The 19,203-nt window shown below is 35.8% G+C and overlaps 1 long non-coding RNA gene across 1 annotated transcript; it reads right to left on the reverse strand.

Moving 5' to 3' along the window:
- Positions 1-7,752: 7,752 nt before the first annotated feature.
- On the reverse strand, positions 7,753-8,308 carry LOC129953613 (uncharacterized). The gene is made up of 3 exons (XR_008782562.1): positions 8,021-8,308; positions 7,886-7,963; positions 7,753-7,819 (listed from the first exon to the last, which is right to left on the reverse strand). It is a non-coding gene; the product is annotated as an uncharacterized LOC129953613 (long non-coding RNA).
- Positions 8,309-19,203: the final 10,895 nt, after the last annotated feature.

The following is a 19,203-nucleotide window of genomic DNA, read 5'->3' on the forward strand; positions in this document are numbered from 1 at the left end:
CAAAACTCTGTCTCCAGTCAAGTTCTCTTTTTATGTTGAACTCTTTAACCAATTTAAGTCTCTTTCTTAATTTGTATATGCTTGTTATGTTACTGATATGGGCACCTCTTTGAAAGAGAATCCTAAAAAGTTTTTTAATTTTGTAAATTTAAAGAAAAAATCAGATGGCTTTAAAGTTAACTTCACTTACAAGAACCTTTCGTTAGATAAAACTTTAGATATCCGTAATGTGTATCCGTGAGTCATTTGTTAATAGCCCTCAAGAATTTGATGAAGTATATTTTCATAATCTTCACACTTTTTCGCAAACTAGCTGTAGTCACATACCTGTGCTACAGAGTACGGTCCTTGATCTTTTATCTGCGTTGAATGATGACTTCTCAGCCGGTCCTGATGGTATTTCCCCGGTAGTACTAAAAAAGTGTAGTAATGCTTTAGTTAAACCCCTTACGTTTTTATTCAAACTTTCTCTAAAAACAGGCAAATTTTCCAGTATATGGAAGGAGTCATTTCTAACACCAATTTTCAAGAAAGGTAACTAGTCGGATATAAGCAACAACAGGCCCATTGCAAAGTTTTCTTGCATTCCTAAAGTATTTGAACAAGTTGTTTGTGAAAGCGTAGCGAACAGCAACATGGTTTTGTGAAAAAAAGATCAGCCGTTACTAATCTCCTCACATTCTCAAACATATGTTCAAAAGCTTTAGAAAAAAGTTTATAATATTGACTGTGTATTCACTGACTTTTCTAAAGCTTTTGACTTTTAGTTGCAACTAAGCCACGGAATTATTTTATTTAAACTTAAGGCTCTAGGTTTCCCACCATTCTTAGCTTTGATTAAGTCATACCTTGAAAGCAGATCCTACGAGGTAAAATTTAGAAATTGTCATTCTGAACCTTTTGTTGCCAAATCTGGTGTTCCCCAGGGAAGCCATCTTGGCCCTTTTCTGTTCATCCTGTCTATTAACGATGTATCGTCATGTCTACGCTGAAGTGAACTTCTCATTTTTGCTGACGATATGAAGATTTTTAAAATACTAAAGTCCACCCATGATCGTATTCTTTTACAAGCCGACATTGATAGTTTCACATTTTGGTGTGGGAAAAATAGCCTTTCACTCAACCCTTTAAAATGCCAGACGATAACTTTCACTAAAAAACTAATCAGTAACGTATTCGACTACTGTATATCACAGCAAAAACTTTGCGTATCTCCACATTTAGTTCCAACTTAGAGTTTACACATCACCTTAATTTTATTGTTAATAAGGCAAGTTCTATGCTTGGTTTTATAAAACGCTGGGCAAAGGAGTTCAATGATCCCCTCATCTTGAATATGCTTCGCAGATATGGACTCCCTATTACGAAATTCATATCAATTCAACATAATTTCATTCGCTTTGCCCTAAAGAGTCTTCCTTGGGATGATCCTTATGATCTGCCTCCCTATGAACATCGTATTCTGCTTTTTTCAAATGCTATCTCTCCATCAAAGGCGTGACTTAATATTTCTTCATCAACTCATTAATATTGAAATTGATGCAGCTTATTTCCTTTCTTGTGTTTATTTTAATTACCGAGGCGGAATTCATCACCTGCGCACATTTGATTTTAAACATATTGACTTCCATAGAACCAACTATGGCAAGAATGAAGCTTAAAGTCGAATGAGCCTTTTATATAACTTAAACTGTTCATCGATAGATTTAAATTTAATAGGGTGGGATTAAAATCTATTGTAAACGTTCTCATTTTATTTTTTGTTCTGTAATATTTGAATTCTAATTTTGTTTTGTATTTTGTGCGTGTGTTAGGCTATAATTGTATTATTTTTTACTAACAACTAACACATGCACTTATGATGAGCCTCTGATCGTAGTTTGACGCTTGCTATAATCTTACTACTTACTGAAATTTGAAGTGTAAAAAAAGAGTCATTATTAAAATTTAGCAGAGTTCGTTCAAATACAAACATGGTTTAATGCTTAAGGAATTTCCTTAGACTTGACAAAAACATATGATTGTATATAATTAGAACAAAATTGCACCGAAACACAAATTCCTATAAGTTATTAAAATTTTGTCCATCCGAATTTTGCTTGTAATTGACTTTGTGATTACGTACCAAATGCTCTTTGCACTTTTTTCTCAGATTCAACGAACAACGAACATTACTTTGTTTTATTTTTTCAATTTTCCATTTCAGTTAACAAGTAATGGCGTTTTGAACATTCCAAAGGAAGAATTTACTTATTTCATTGAAAAACTAGTACACCTATACAATGCAGTCAATTTCTTAGAAACTAAATTATATTCCGAAATGTAAATTCAAAACTAAATGAAAATAATTCCCTTTGATTTTAGAATTACATATTACCCCTGTTCTGTACTTAAAAAACGTCAAACATTCCTTTATTTGGTTAGAAAGGTACACCTCTCCAGGTCTCAGAGCTCAGTAAATGAAACTTGTCTGTCTGCATGACAGAGAATAAAAATGGCCTCAGGAAATTAATTTTAAAAAAGGTTAATATTGAATATGTTGATTTTCATACAAACATGATTTTAAAAACCAATGCATATTTATGTATATAGAAACGTGACTTTGTAAACATGCATTTCATTACGGTTTTTTTAAGCATGGATTCCACGAAAGCTTTATTTGAATTAAACTTGATTTTTTGTTTTCTAAACAACAAAACTGACATTTTTTCTCTTTGAAATGGGGACCATTTTAAATGAAGATAAAAAACATTAACTTTGTAATGATAAAAGGTTTGTTTATATTTTTTAAATATGTCAAAGGTAAAGGTCCTGATATTGAAGACAACAAATGTAAAAAAATTGGAAAATAGATTTTATCATAGCCAAAAGCATTCGAAAATTCATTTTTTCAAACTAATAGAAGACAACATCATATAAAAGGGTTAAAAATAAGTTGAGGAAAGGAAAGGTGTCCAGAAGGTTATCCCTGTACAATGTACCTTACCTATGCTCTTGTTAAATGTCCTTTCATACAGAGAGATACATAAATACTTGTATAGTTCTGATGTTTATACCTCCACTTATACCCCGCCTGAATGTTTTTATGACACTCTTCTTTGTAGAGGAAAATATTTTATTCCTGGAATCTTGACAAGGAATACACACATACATATGCACAAATATTAGATCCTAGGAAGGTGGGTGCAATTTCAGTGCGACAATAGACGACTACGACGATGAAAGTTGGTGGTGGTGTGTGTCCATGAAGGTCATCAGTTTGAAGAGCGAATGAATTGGTTGTTCTCTATAATGCCATCACGAATATTGTTATTTATTCATTGGACACACTCAACAATTTGCAAGGAACTTCTATGCTTTACAAAGCAGGTACAATGTGAGGCAGTCATCTGTAATGAAATGATAGACAGAAGGGTTTGAGTACCCTCACTCTTGTTTTTATAGATGATAGAAGTGCTATTAAGTGATTTTATTTATGTAGAAATGGTTATTCTAGAAGTAAACTGATCTTACAACACGCAATATATAGATGAAAAACGATATTTGGTTAAAGTTAAAGTCACTCACTATTCGAAAATCTTTGAATCTTTGTAAAAACAATCAAGATTAGGTTTAGTTTATTATAAATGCATTCTAGGTCATGAATTTGCAACATCATGCTTTCGAGTTGATTTTTATTTAAAGGTTTTTTTTTATTTTATGAAAATTAAAGTTTTTCACGAAATAGATCTTGGGGACTTATATCATATTGTGTGATTGCTTAAATAAAGAATCTTACGTTGTGCGTAATTATTTACTTGTTTTGTAATAATGAACAAAATGTATCCATCCGATTATATTTAATTGAAGTCGATTGAGTAATTATTCCTGCGATACAAATGATTTTTAATAACTATCTGTTATCGTCAAAACAAAATTACTAGTTCATTTTTTAACTTCGCGTAGGATCCCGGAAATTACGCCAGAATTTTTTTTGGAAAAAACGAAAGAAAATTCTTCATACAAAATTCTGGCTTTTTTTCCTAGGAAAAAATCCCAAATTTTTCTGGCAAAATTTCGAAATTTCAGGCATTTTTTCCCAAAAATATTTGGAAAAAAAGCCAGAAATAAAGTTTCTGGCGTTTTTGTCTTTTCATGTTTAGGAAAAAACGCCAGAAAACTGTATTTTGTATAAATTGTTGTAATAAATAAACAGTTTTACTACACATTCTTTGTCTCTATCATCTATTGTAGGAATTATTGTTAAATTGCGAAGCAGATCTAATATTATTTATATGTCAGGTCCTTCCACCAAACGTTGTGTTGTTGCCGTGCAGACATATGAAAATATGCTCGGTTCAACTTAAAGTTGCAAGCTCAAGCAGTTGCAGATTCAAACGAAAATTACAAATGTCCATGCTGCCGGGAAATCGTAGCAGACACTTTGCAAGTTTACATTTAGTAAAAATATTTTGTTCTTTTCTATTTTGTTAAATAAATTTTCTGGCATTTTTTCCAAATTAATATTAGGAAATTAGGCCAGAATATATCAATTTGTTTTCTGGCCTAATTTCCATTTTGGTTTCTGTTTTTTTTTTTTCATTTCTGTCTGGCACAATTTCCAATGTTTCTGGCTTATTTTCTACAAAAAAATCTGCTTCTTTTTCCAATTTGAAGCAGAAAACATTTTCTGGCGTTTTTTCCAAAAAAAAATTCTGGCGTAATTTCTTCTGGCGAAATTTCCGGGAGCTAGTACGAACTATCGAACGTCCGCACGTTCGCGACATTTAAAGAGAGATATCGACTTAAAATAATTTTTTTATACAGATAAGAATACAAAGAGATGCAAAAAGGCCTCACAAAAAATTAAGTGGAGGTGTTTCCACTAAGGCCCCTCTCCTTATCCATGGATGGAATCAACGGTGCCGTCTACAGTTAAAGTAAGGTTGAACTACTTAGTGAATACCTTATAGGGCTTCTTAGAATTATTCGGAGCCCAGAAATATAAGGAGCGGTTTTATCCTGTTCCCCATCCTTGGAGTTGTATCGTTATATCGTTAAAAGGAATTAAGGACAACAAACTTCGGATATGCACGTGGAATGTTAGTTCCTTAACAGACCACGTGCGGCCGAAGAATTACCGGAGGCCCTAGACCGCTTAAACAGACATAACCGCCATCCAGAAAATACGATGGGATGTGCTGGGCAAAAAGAGGATTAAAAACTGCAATATTTACTATGGTGACTGCTACCACGAAAACCAACAACACTTATTTGGATGCGGATTCGTCATTGGAGCCAGACTCAGGCAAGAAGTCTTGAGCTATAGGGGCATCAATGAGCGCCTCATGACCATACGCATCAAGGATAAATTCGGCAACATAAGCCTGATATTCGCGCACGCCCCACATAGAGAAGGACAACAACACGAAAGATATGTTCTTCGAGCTCCTAGACAAAACGTATGAGCAGTGTCCTAGCTACGATATTAAAATAGTCCTGGGATTTTAATGCCAAGCTAAGAAGGGAAGACATCTTTGGTGGAATAATCGGGAAGAACAGCCTGCACCACAACAATTGCGACAACGGATTCAGGCTCATAGATTTTGCTGCGGGGCGAAAAGTCATGGTAGCCAGTACGCGTTTTCCACACCTCAACATCCACAAAGGTACTTCGACTTCTCCTAATCAATCTACCGTCAACCAGATTGACCATATCACGATCGACGCCAGACATCTTTCCAGCATCATGGATATACAAACTTTCCGATGAGCTTACATGGACTCGGACCACTACCTCGTTGTAGCTAAGGTAGCACTTCGGATTTCCAGATCCAAGGCAAAACAGGGAGGTGCTGGGAGAAGGTACAACGTCGAACCTCTCTCAAAGTTCTCTGCCGCCAACACAATGTATCGAAAACCAGTGGAAACATTGCCAAGATGCAATCAGAGAAGCCACCTCTGATGTGCTAGGTTTCAAAGAGCCACCAACAAGGAACCCCTGGTTTGATGAGAAATGTCGGCAGGCAAATGCTTCCAAACAACAGACACGTAAAGCAGCTCAGCATAAAAGGACGAAAGCTGCTCATGAGCTCTATGAGCAGAAGAGGCGAGAGGAACGCCGACATCCCAGAAGGAAAAACAAAAGGGCATGAGAAGCGTGTGGTCGAAGATGTTGAGAGGTTTAAAAGCAGGAATGAAGTTTGAAAGAAAGAAGGGCCACTTCTGCAGACTGTATAACGGCGAGGATGAACTGAATTCCACTGTCAGGCAGGATGATACATTCAACATAGACGTAGAAAGCCAACAATCCCGTCCTCCCGACTTAGACGAAGTAAAGATTGCCATATCTAAGCTGGAGTCTAATAAAGCCGCTTGATCGGATGGCTTCAATGCCGAGCTCTTTGAAGCAGCTGGAGATAATTTGGACTTCGTCTGCCTAGGCTCCGCTGCAAACGCAGAAAACAACACCAGCGCTGAGATCAAACGCAGAATAACTCTTGCTAACCGCTGTTTCTTTGGACTAAGAAAGCAATTCAGTGGTAAAGTCCTCTCTCGAGGGACCAAAGTGTTAGTATATAAGACCCTTATCATCCCCGTAAAAGGATGAAAGCACCTTGGGTCGCTTCGAGAGAAAAGTTCTTAGTGTGAGATACGGTCCCGTATGCATCGAAGTTGTGTGGAGGAGAAGATGGAACGACGAGCTGTGCGGGCTGTATAGCGACGTATACTTATCCAGAAGGGTAAAAGTCCAACGACTAAGATGGCTGGGTCACGTAGAGCGCATGGAAACCAATGCTCCGGCCCGAAAAGTCTTTGAATCCACCAAATTGATATAAGCTGGCACTCTCTGTTTTTTGTTCGAGTGCATTCAGAGACTAGAAAGGTCTTAGAATTTCAAAATCAAGGAATGATTTTATTTTTCTTATGAATGAAAGGTATTTGTAACAGTGCTTCACAATTTGTATGATCACTCAGTCAGTTAGTTATACGTACTTGCTTTACTTAGACCTACTAAGTCCGTTGGTAACCCTTTTAGGGGCATAGGGCCTCTACTACGCCTATGTGCCATCGTGTACGGTTTCCGTAGATGTGTTACAGTTAATTAAATTTTTTGCCTAGTGACGCCGATTCCGCCTCGACTGTCCTGAGCCATGTCCTTCTCGGTCTTTCTTCTTCTTCATTGCTTAGCCTGCAATGCAGTTGTTACCCTTTTCGAACCGTATGTCCAATCCATTGCCACTTTCGCCTTCGTATTATAGAGTTTATTAGGTTCTTCGGTTGCGAGGAAATATTTATTTGAAAGATGGTCTGGTTCCGAGGCTGATCATTTTTGTTTTGCCGCAATTAATTTTCAGCCCCACAACTTCTGCTTCTCTTCCACACTTATTGTCATTTTTGATGTAGATCCAAGATCCTATGAGAGAGTAAGCAAACAACGTCCGCGTAATCCAAGTGCTTTAAATAGGATGTTAAAGTCCATTGGATCTCTCCGCTACCTACCAAAGCTGTGCAGTAGGCCGGAGTGAATTTGAACTTTTTTTTTTTTTTTAATTTTGTATGCCTATGGTACTAAAAGTTGAATTTGGTTTTTTCTTAACGATACCACAAGTTTTTAGCAAAAAAAAATTATGTCCTAAGGTTCCTCTATTCGCAAACAAAAATGCCCTTTCAAACGTATATTCCTTACTATTAAAACAGACAATTTGTATTATATGCTTTAAAAAAAATCACATTTTAATAAAGAACAAATCTTACAAATCTTATATTACATTTTGAATGCAAAAAAAAATAAATTACATGTTTTAGTAAAAAAAAATACATTTTCCAAATTAATACCCTGAAATAATAATAATTTAAAACATTATTAAAATTATATTGATGATGGAAAAAATTCTAAATTTACCTTACACTATTATACCAATAGGTGTTCTATTCAATTCATGTTTTGGGTGTGGGGTTGAGGTTACAAATCGTTTTTAATCTAGAATAACATTTTTATAAAGTAAAGAAATAATTCAAGTTATAAAATTTAATTTACCAAATAAATAAAAAAAGATGGATCATTTTTCTTAAGCCTTAGCAAATTCCTTCTTCGTTTCAAATTTTGGCAACGGCTTTCGAGATGAGATTCTTGCTTTTATAAATCCATCTCTTGACTCTCGGCCACACACTGAAGCTGAAGCTTCTGTCACCAGCTTAATGCATCTTTCGACGGCTTGAGTGTGACATGGATATTTGGATAGCTCTATATTTTCAGGAACATTTTGAACCATTGCGCGTAAGTCGTCATCTGATATTTTTCTAGTTAAAGGTGGTTCGGTGATCTTAACTGTAGCCCATCGGCATCAAAATTTATTTTTGGGATCTTAAACTGTCGGATTTCATTCATTTTCCTACCTTATATCCGCTCTGCTTTTTAAAATCCTTCTAAGGCCTAATTCCCGGACATGGCTTCGGCTATCAGCTAACATAGCAAGTAAAATATTTTCTGGATGGCAAAAATATGCATTACGCTCTATTACCGGATGAACAATTGCCTTAAGGTTTTTGGGTAGATATTTTGACGCTTTTATTAGTGCTAAAATGTGTTTTGGTCCATCTAAACAAGATGGTTTTGTTTTGATTTGAAACCAAACAAACGCATACACTTTTATTATGTACGTAGCCAGAACCAATAACTCCTTTGAAGGTTTTTCAGTTGCTACATAGAGTCATAGAATCCTGTTAGCTGTTGTAAGCCACCTTGAATGAGACATTCTTCCTGGCTGTCGGTTTGCAAGCTCTAAATCTACATTCCCATTAGAAACTGCTTCACACATTTCATACAGATATTTCTGATCCGTGCTTAAATGTTCTATAGTTATCGGAGGCAGTTCTACCATTATCTTTTCAAAACCTTGAATTGGTAAACTATCACAGCTCTCAAGAGCTTTTCCCAGTACTCCAGAAAAGCCTTTTGGGTCATTGGTTTTTCCATCAACATGTGCCATTAAATGACGAAGTGGGAGTTCATTTAGATGGAGTAAACAAATAAACCAATGTACTGGCTTACCAATGGCTGCTTCGAGCTGACATACAATACCATTTTTGGATCCAGTGTTCACAATAGTTCCATCGCATCCAACCGCTGTAATTTCTTCCATTTTAACACACAGGATGTTTTTTACAAAATCAATTATGCTTGAAGATATTGTTTTGGCATTCCCACAGGATGGAGTAACATGTCCCAGATACTGTCCTTCTGGCTCAGAAACAAGTACAATGTGTTCTTCCACTGAAATCTTCCGATGTGTTCTGGCCCCAATTGTTTCCAAAATCATTGTTTTGTCTTTTCTTCCGTCAAAGTATAAGCCTGTTATATTTTCAATTTTACATTGAAGATTTTGACGTAATTTTTGTCTTTCTCGTCTTATTTTGCTTCTGTCAATTACTTTTGAAGAGTCTAGCTTGGAAACGACACCAATGTCTTGTAAAAGAGAACTTACAAGAATTGATGCTGACCTGTCGGATACTCCTGTTCTGTCGCAGGCTGATGCTAAATTCGTTAAATTTATCCTAGCTTGTAATTTTGGAATTAACGGACTTCTGCTGGGTAATATCGGAACATCGCTGTCGACATCGCCCTCGTCCTCGTCATAACTTAAAACACTTGGATCATCCCCACTTTCATCAGAAATTTGAAGATCATTTTTGAGTCTCTTAGATTCTTTCATCTCTTCATACCTTTTTCGTTTTAGATCCTCTTGAATTTTGCGATCATTCTTTTTTTAATCTTTTTCGTCAACTCAGAGTCAACACTACCAATCACCATACTCCTTGACTGTCTTTGGTCAAGTAAAAAACAGCGTTCTGCTTGAGGAACTTTTATTGGGCAAGGACATATTGAAAAGGCGTTACATTTACAAGCTGATAAATCAAAAAGTATATTGCTGGTCGATTTAAATAAATTAAGTTTTTCAATAAATGAGCTTTTCTTTGATTTTATATTTTTTTTTATTGCTTTGTATTTTTCATTGTATGTTTTAATTTTTTTGTAAAATCTGCTGATCTGACACAATAGGCACAGATGCTTTTAGCCAAACACTTTTTAAATCGATCAATAATTTCGAAGACACTTCAAAAGCACTTGGGTCATATCCTTTCTGTTTTTCCTTCAATGCATTTCTGATGAACAAATACGCTTTCATGACATCACGATAAGTTGGAAGAACATTGGTTTTAAGCTCGGAGGGTGCTCCAAAAACTTCACACTCGGTTTCACTTCGCGTTTTTGGCATTTTCACAATTTAAAATAAAACAACCGGCACTCACAAATAAGAATATAAATAGAATGCCGATTCAAATGGAAAAAAGTCAAAACGAGAAAATAAAAGTATAAAAAAAATGAGAAGCGGCCCAAGGAGAACTAGATTAAAATTAAAATAATAACGACCACTTTTAGTTCCACCTTCATTCAAATCGCTATTGACTCAGTTTAGATGCAATATTTTAAGTTCTGTCGTGGGCGTCCGGAGAGATGACAAAGGGGACATTGACACCACACCCCCCCCCCAACCTTGGCACTGGAAAATACTACCCTACCACCCTACCAACATAAATATTATGTATTTGAAAATGTTTTCTATGGACTTTTCACCAATACCTGCTAATTTTTTTTGTCGGATCCATGATTTGCCCCTCCCCCTATGTGAACTTACCCCCACCCCCCTTGAAAAATTTCTGCCGCTGCATATGACTTGGTACTATAAGTATAAACTCTATATACAACTATATTAATTAATTTTTTTTTTTAAAAGTAGGTATGTCAAAAAATCCAAAACAATGACGTCATGAAGGAACCCTAGGATGACGTCACACATTGACCAAATTTTGCACCCAAACTTTGGGTCCCCAAATTCAACTTTTCCGCATATAGGCCTTAAAGATTTCCGTAAAAAAAAATTTCACTCCACCCTACTGTGCAGTACATCGCTTATCACCAACAAAACAATAGTGGCGACAGGATACAGCCCTGTATGACTCTGCTACATATTTCAAAATCATCTGACAACCTACCAACGTGCAGAACGTGACACTTGGATCCATCATATGTTGCTTAAATAATAGCAATTAGTCTCCTCCATAAAGCTAACCAGACATATTCCCTGTTGACGCTACCAAATGCCTTCTCGAATTCTATAAGCTGCAGGTGTAGTGGTGATCGATATTCAACGCACTGTTCAATAATGATCCGCAGGGTCTTGATATGATCAATACAGGAAGATCCAGCGCGGAATTCTGCTTGTTCTGCATGTGGTCTTAAGGTATTCTCTGATGCGTTCTTCTAGTAATGCTTTTAGCATCCACTGCACGTGTACGTTGTTTGCAAACACTTGGTTTAAACCAAAGAAAATTGTTACGTCACCTACTTACTTCTTCATCCACCAAACTTAGCAAAGTAACGTTTACTTCTTTCACCAGATGTTGCTTTGAGCTTTGTGCACCGGTCAGCTGTTTAGTTATTCTGTAAACGGTTCTGCTGTCACACCTGTTTGCAACATCTTCTGCTTCTTGCACCAACGCGTTCATGTAGTTACGCTTGTCACGGCGCACACTACGTTGAACGAGGACAGTTAATTTCTTTCGTTCCTTTGAGCAGCAGTCATTGGAGCCCTGAACTGTTTGCGTTCGTTGATCCTTGCCCAAGATTCTTCTCAAAGCCAGGTGTTGTTGCCTCCTTCTTTCCAACCGACTTTTCTGTCAGCACCTGAAATCGAAACATTTTTCACAGCACTCCAATGGTGTTCAATGTCGTCATGTACTCTGTTACTGATTGGTCTCATTTCGTCAAACAGATGGTCCCTGAATTGTTAGCGGGTCGTGGGATCCTTTATTCTAGCTATGTTAAATTTGGGGCTCGTATTATTCCGTTGGATCTTTGCTCTATAGCTGTACGCAATCTTAGTGTAGCCATCATTAAGTGGTGGTGACGGGCAAGTCCCAAGTCTTCTGTTTTCGACATCTAAGAGACTGCTTCTAAAGCGTCGACTAATCACGAAGTGGTCAATTTGGTTAAAAGACGCTTGCCTGTCCATCGACACCCAGCTAATTTTAAATAGGAAATTTGACACAATTTAATCGTATATTTCTTTAAATAAGCCAAAAATGTAAGTACTTTCATTAATTCAATTTTGTATTATTGTTAAAAACTACATTTTAAAAAAAGGATAACTACCTTTGAATGACTTCAAGAGGAGAGGTTGGTCCCACCCAGCTTATGTTGTGAATGTATTTATTATTTTAGGACCAATATAGAAATTTTAGATTTGTTAAAAATTGCATCATCTGCGATCTGAGATCGTATCTAATTTTTTAAATAATAATTATTACAAAACTTAACGTCAGCCTTGAGCACTATTTTGCGTACATAAAACTTAAAATAATCCTTAGTTTTCTTATTTCAGTTGGGCTTTTGAGCATGGATACAAAATTTAATGTGAACATGATGACACGTGTTCAAAAATTATTTAAAAAAAAGCAATATTTTTTGTTTTGCAGAATTATTAGTTACATTCATTTCTTAATGGCAAAGAAATGAAAAGCTATTTCTTTTATATGATTGTTTGAAATCAAATTTACACACAATTTCAACTGAATCAATTACTCTTATACTTAAATTAAAAATAAGTGTTTATGCAACTAGAACTATCCATCCTCTTCCTTCTATTAAATAAAGTATCTATAAATGTATGACAAACGACAAAGCAAACCCAATCCGATAAAAAACCCCTGGGTACCTCTCTAAACCCCAAAAGAAGTAAGATTTTTTTGCCTTTTATTTAACTGACTGATGGCTATCATGAGGCTATTTGCAGTATATTTTCCTAATTTGAAATCTTATACCACAATGTTTACATACATATTGCATATGCATGAGAATTTATACGAGTCCAATCTAAAGTCAATGAAAATACCTCACTATATACCCACAAGCATCGTAATATAACGTTACCTCTGTACAGTGTACACCATTCATGAAATTAAGTTGAACTTATTTGTCTGATGCGCTCTAGGTTTTATCTTTTATCTATTTCGAAAGCCAAAAACTTAAAATAATCTCGGAAAATTGTACGTGAGAAAAACCACATGAAAGTAGGAGGGTTTTAAATATTTTCCACAATCTCATTATCATCTTCATCATCGATTCAAAATAGTTACGTGTTCACCTAGAGCTCTCAACTTATCTCTATACTGTGTTTACTTATACGATACGCTTTATCTAGAGATGGGTATACATATATAGAAAAAAAGGACAAAATGTCCACTATAACATGCCACTCAACAAATAGGATGCTGCTCGAAAACGCACTAGTTAAGCTCTGAAGTACTTTGCATATTTTTAACCATTCATAAAGGTACGAGATAGGTAAGTACCGTACTATACCCTTACCGTGTCTAACATGGACACGAAAAGTTGTTGCTTTCGCATCTAACATTACTGTCCCAAAACAAAAATGTGATGCTATACAACAACCTCTCAGCTATAGCTTCAGATTAAGCTTCAGCTACAGCTTCAGCTTCAGCCTCAACCCCCAAACCTCATCAGCCTCAACATCAATGCCAAATTCCACCCAACTGGTCCTTACTCCATCATCATTTTATTTAATAGTCTCTCTACTGAAATTCCTGTTAAGGGGTCCTTTTTTGTTCGTATAGGTATATGTGCAAGTAATATATGTAGGACTGTAGGTATATCAAGCTGTACAAAGTGAGTACCACAAAATTTTTGTTAAAACATCGCATTCAAAGGCTTAGCCTTGTGATTATGAAGCATAAAAGAGGTGGTCGGTTACCGACCATATACAGTTTGAGAAATTATTCGCTTGGTCGTCAAAGGACCGCATTGAATATTTTCAGCTTCAGATAACATCAAGTGAGGAGAGTTGTTGTTGTTTTTTTCTCTATTTTCTTTATTTTTGCTCGTTTCTGTAGCTAAGTACTTTTCATACATGCAATAGAGTCTGATATTACTATGAGAAGGTACATAAGTATACGGGTATAGGTAAGAATTGAAGGGAACCTTCCTAAATTAAAATTTCTAAAAACGATATGGACGTCGAAATAGACCCTCTTGTATCGTTTGTTTATTATTTTTAAGGTTTTCTAAATGTGTTTCGTTTAAAGTGAGCTAATTAGTATTAACAGCATTTAGGAAATTATGGAAAAGGATGACACGCAAGGAAAAGGAAATGCGGCATTGATAGATAAGCAGAAACAGGATTAGAAAATATTGGCATCGTTATGAGATTATAAGAGAATATTTGTTTAAATTTCTTATTGTACTTAAATATAACACTTCTTTGATATTACCTTCTTCTGTATGGAGTAGGTTCAGGATTATTCATTTTTCGGTTTTCGGTAGGAAAGCTTAAAACGCGCAGAGCGATACATTTTTGATGAAAATTTCGTTTCTTCATAAAGCTTAGACTTTATATAAACGCCTTAGGAAGATTGGTATACAACTTCGATTCTTTTAAAGTTCAAAATTACCACTTTTTCGTATATTTCAGGTGTTATATTGGACATAGCTTGAGTAAGCAAAGGAAAGGGAGAGAGGGTTTGAAAGGAGAAGGAATGAATTCCTGAATATTGCACTGGCTGGGAAATACAGAGTGTGGCAACGCATTCCACATTCGCGTAGTACGGCTAAAGAACGAATCTCTGTACTTGACAATACGGATAACGGTAAAAAGTGTGAGACAAGAAACTTTACGACTATTTTCAAGCGACGTAAATGATCATATGATGGTAATATCACCAAATAATTTAATTGTTCTACATTCAATACTATCCAAGAGGCTTAAGTAAGTTGCAGAAGCACCAGCCCAGAGGTGAGAGTTATGCTCAAGCTTTGGACAAATATATTAGTCTGGTAGATAACATCCAGATCAGAGAGGGAGACAAATTGTTTGCATTGCCCTAGAAAACCGAAACATCTTGCCCCATTTATTTTGTAGTCTTCTTAATCGAACCCATATAATACTAAACTTGTATTGAACGATCTGAAAGGAAATTACTTATCTAATGAAGGAGGTATTCATAAAAACTGAAAGCACGCATTTCCGATAAGAGACCCCGTTGCCAAACAGTATCAAATGCCTTTGAAATATCAAGGGCAAAAGCCTTACTTTCTCCAAAGCGATGTAAAGATTCGATCCACTGTTCGGTGAGATGAACCATGGGATCACCATACCTATTGCTACGAAAGCCGTATTATCGGACTTTAAGAAGCTTTCTATCTATATTTCTTTCGTTTATAATTAATCAGCGTTTCCATGACCTTAGAAAGAAGAGACGTAAGTGCAATTGTACGATAGTTAGAGGGAGGAGGATTGCCCTTTTTTAGGGACAGGCTGGGCAAATGTGGTTTTCCATCCATTTGGAACGAGACCTGAGGAGAAGAACAGATTTTTTTTTGACAGGAAAAAATCTTCAAAAGACACTTGGCAGTATTTGACACCAAGTCAAATACTGCCCCATAATTGGATTCCATAGGTCCAAACAGGCTTTAGTACTTGATTATACAGCATTATTTTGTTTTGGATTGATAAATCAGAGTTGTTACCAAGCAACCAGAATATTTTTCTATGTTTCAAGTTTAGTTCTTCACTTTTCTTTTTGATGTGCTCTTTTCACTTTAGCTTTGCATCCAAAGTCATTCCAAGCTATTTGGCCGTATTGGCGTAAGGTACAGCTAGATTATTGATGATTATTGGAATATTGTTTATCTTTTTATTTTTAAAGTTTATATGTGAAGATTTTGTTTCATTGAGTTTGATACGCAATTTTTCGGTCCAAGCTCTCACTGTGTCGACGGCATTTTGTAGTTTCACTGCTGCCTTAGAGACACATTTGTCGGGTACCAAAATTGCGGTATCATCTGCAAAAGTAGCTATTTTGGTGTGATTACCAACTGGAATATTCCTTGTGTATAGTTAATAAAGAGTAGGACCTAAGACACTTCCTTGTGGTGCACCGGCTTCTATTTTCTTCAATTCCGAGTATTTTTGATTGTTACTTACTCTAAACAATCGGTCTGAGATGTACGATTTTAATATTTCAAATTACTGCCTGGGAAGATCCCTTTTCAGTTTGTACTCAAATCCCTCATGCCAAACCTCGTCAAAAGCTTGAGCAACATCTAAGAAAATAGCTGAACATACTTGTTTTTCTTCTAATGCTTTTTCTATTACATCCGATATTCTATGAACTTGGTCTTTGGTGTAATGTTTATTTCTAAAGCCAAACTGATGGTTTGATCCTTTCTTTCTTCTATGATTTTGCTAAGTCTCTTCAGAAGTAGTTTTTCAAAAACTTTTGCCATAATTGGTATAAGCGATATTGGTCTGTAAGCTGTCACTTCTGTAGGTGGTTAACCTTGCTTTGATATGACAATTACTTCAGCAATTTTCCACTGGTGCGGGACATACCGGTGCTTAAGGCATGCATTTATTATATATTGGAGTTTAATGAAGGCTTTCAATGGCATTTCCTTCATAATCTGATTTTTTATTTAGTAGTTGATGTAAACACATACTTTTTATTTCTTTAAGTCTTACAATTGGTATTTCACTTTCATCTATCATATCGAAAAATTGTTAGTTATTTTCAGCCGCGGTCTTTTCAAGCACTTGACTGCTTTCCTTAGCGAAAAATCGGTTCAATTATCAGTCGTTAAATTCCAAAGGAATGTACTGCGTGAATCATTTTTGAATTTGTAAATTCGTTTTTTAAGATTGTTGCTTAAAAGGTTAATCGTTGTTTTATCATCTGGAAATCTAGTATTTTGCCATTTTTTTCGAGCTCTTCTTTTCTTTATTGTCAATTTTTTTACCTCTAAAGGATATTTTATTTTATTTTGTCTTCTATTAGAAAATATTGGAGTACTTTCTTCAGCGGCCTTTTGCGCATCAGCAATAAATTGTTACACTTCATGGCCAATTTGCTCGATTGTATCCATGGGAGATCTTAAATTTATAAAACTTAAAAACCTTTTTCTGAAATCATTCCGATTTGATTTCTTATTTACAAGCTTTGGATTACTTTTTTCTAGTACTTCCGATTCACTTAGTGATAGAATCACTGGAGAATGATCTGATGACAGGTCATAATTACCTTCGACACTAGTGTGATTTCGATTGATTGCTTTACCTACAAAAAAGTCAATAAGGTCTGGTACTTTGTTAGTATCGGAAGGCCATTATGTTGTCGACCTGGAGGAATAGAATTCGCAATTGTATTTACGGCCTGCTTGGAAAAGTCTATTGCCTTTTGTTGATATAAATCAAGAACCCCAATGGGTGAGTTTCGCATTGAAGTCTCCACCAACAAGAAAGTTATGCCCAAGAAGATTAAATATATCTGTATAGTCATCTTATGTTGGGGAGTACCATGATGGGCAGTATATAGGTGCTATCTTAAACTCTTTCTTTTTTTGAACCAATACTAATAGTTTGTTACTTGCATATTTTCACTAGTAAACTTGGTTTCTTCATAATGTTTTAAGCTTTATTTTATAAGAACCGCCGATCCAGCTCTTACCTTGTCAGCTGGATGTGGAGCGTGGTAACATGAATAGTTTTCTATTGCATTATAAAGACTTTGCCCATTGGAGAAATGAGTTTCGGACACCAGGAAAATATCCATATGTTCTAGATCTAAAAAGATTTTTAATTCGGATGAATGTTGTATAAGACCGCGTTTACATTCCATGTATCGATTTTTAGTGTTCTGACCATCATTGTTTTTTAAGAGTGACTTTTTCGCTTAGCAGTTTGATATTCAAATCCTGTTTATCAATTCTTTTAAGAATAAGTTGTAGCATTTCTTTTATGGAAATCTCTTTATTCTTCCGCATATTTTTAACAATCTGAGAATAGGCTTTCTTTTCTTTTTAGGGACAGGCTGGGCAAATGTGGTTTCTCATCCATTTGGAACGAGACCTGAGGAGTAGAATAGATGAAAAAGCTTACGCAGTGGTTTTGCTAGAACACAGCTTTAGAACAATAGCAGGGATATTATTCAGACTAGCGAGTTAATGTATTTTAAGATCTTTTATGACTCTCGAAACGGTACGAGTGCGAAAAAAGATGGTCCTATAGAATCACGAACTTGCTCGTTGGCAGGTGGAGTCATAAGACTCACTATCAGCATTGAATTGGTGGCGAACTGCCTAGCAAAGAGATTAGCTTTCTCAAGCTGGATTGTCATCGACAACGAGCGTATGGACCGAGTAAGAAAAATTCCTCATATTTTTCACAAAGGACCAAACATTTGTACTGAATTTGGGATATTGCAGTATTTTTTGCCGTAATTTTTGGTCAATTAACAATTTGTTCCGTCAAATATGGGCGTTGCAGGCCTTCCTGGCTTGCTTGGACTTTTTCCGGTCTTTTTCAGTTGGATTGGCTTTAAAACAACTTTTATCAAAAATTCCCTCTGCTTAATGTTTGTGGATGATATCAAAATATTTCTTAGAATCAAATTTTCGGACTATTGCCTTTTCTTTCAAAGTATACTTCAGCGCTTGTCTGAATGCCAACAAGCACTTTTTAAATATCTCCAAAATGTTAATCTCTATCTTTCACTCGTGGTTTTAGACGAATTGCCATTGAATATGAAATTGACGAAAAAACTTGTTTAGCTTAGCGAAAGGAGAGATTTTAGAGCAAAATTTAATTCCAAATTGGGACTTACGTTCAAGTCTCACATCCCACATTAATTTTTTGGTTTCTAAAGCAAATAGTATGCTAGAATTTTTAGTTTCTAACTCTATAAATTTTGAAAATTCATTTACCCTTCGAGCACTATTTTATTTGTAATTTAGAATCTTACATATTTACTTACTAAAGGTGGCGCTACAGTCCTGTGGAAACTATTGCCTCACCCAACAAAATTCTAAATCTAGCTCGATCCCTTAGCTAGATATCTCCAGTTACGTACTCTAATTTGGATGATGTCACATTCCACTGGTGCGCCCCACATGAGTAGCGGCTTTTCTTTACTGCTCTCCGGGCTGGTTAATTGGTTTCCACCCGCTCTACGTCAATCAGCCATTTCAGGCGTTGGACTTTTATCCTTTTGGTTAAGTGTAAGTCACCTTGTTTTGTACAGCCCGTAAGGCTCGTTGTTAGATCTTCTCCTCCACTCACTTTTCAACCGTTTTTATCATAGTTCAAGCTT

Source organism: Eupeodes corollae, unplaced genomic scaffold, assembly GCF_945859685.1.
Source record: "Eupeodes corollae unplaced genomic scaffold, idEupCoro1.1 scaffold_852, whole genome shotgun sequence".
Classification (NCBI taxonomy): domain Eukaryota; kingdom Metazoa; phylum Arthropoda; class Insecta; order Diptera; family Syrphidae; genus Eupeodes; species Eupeodes corollae.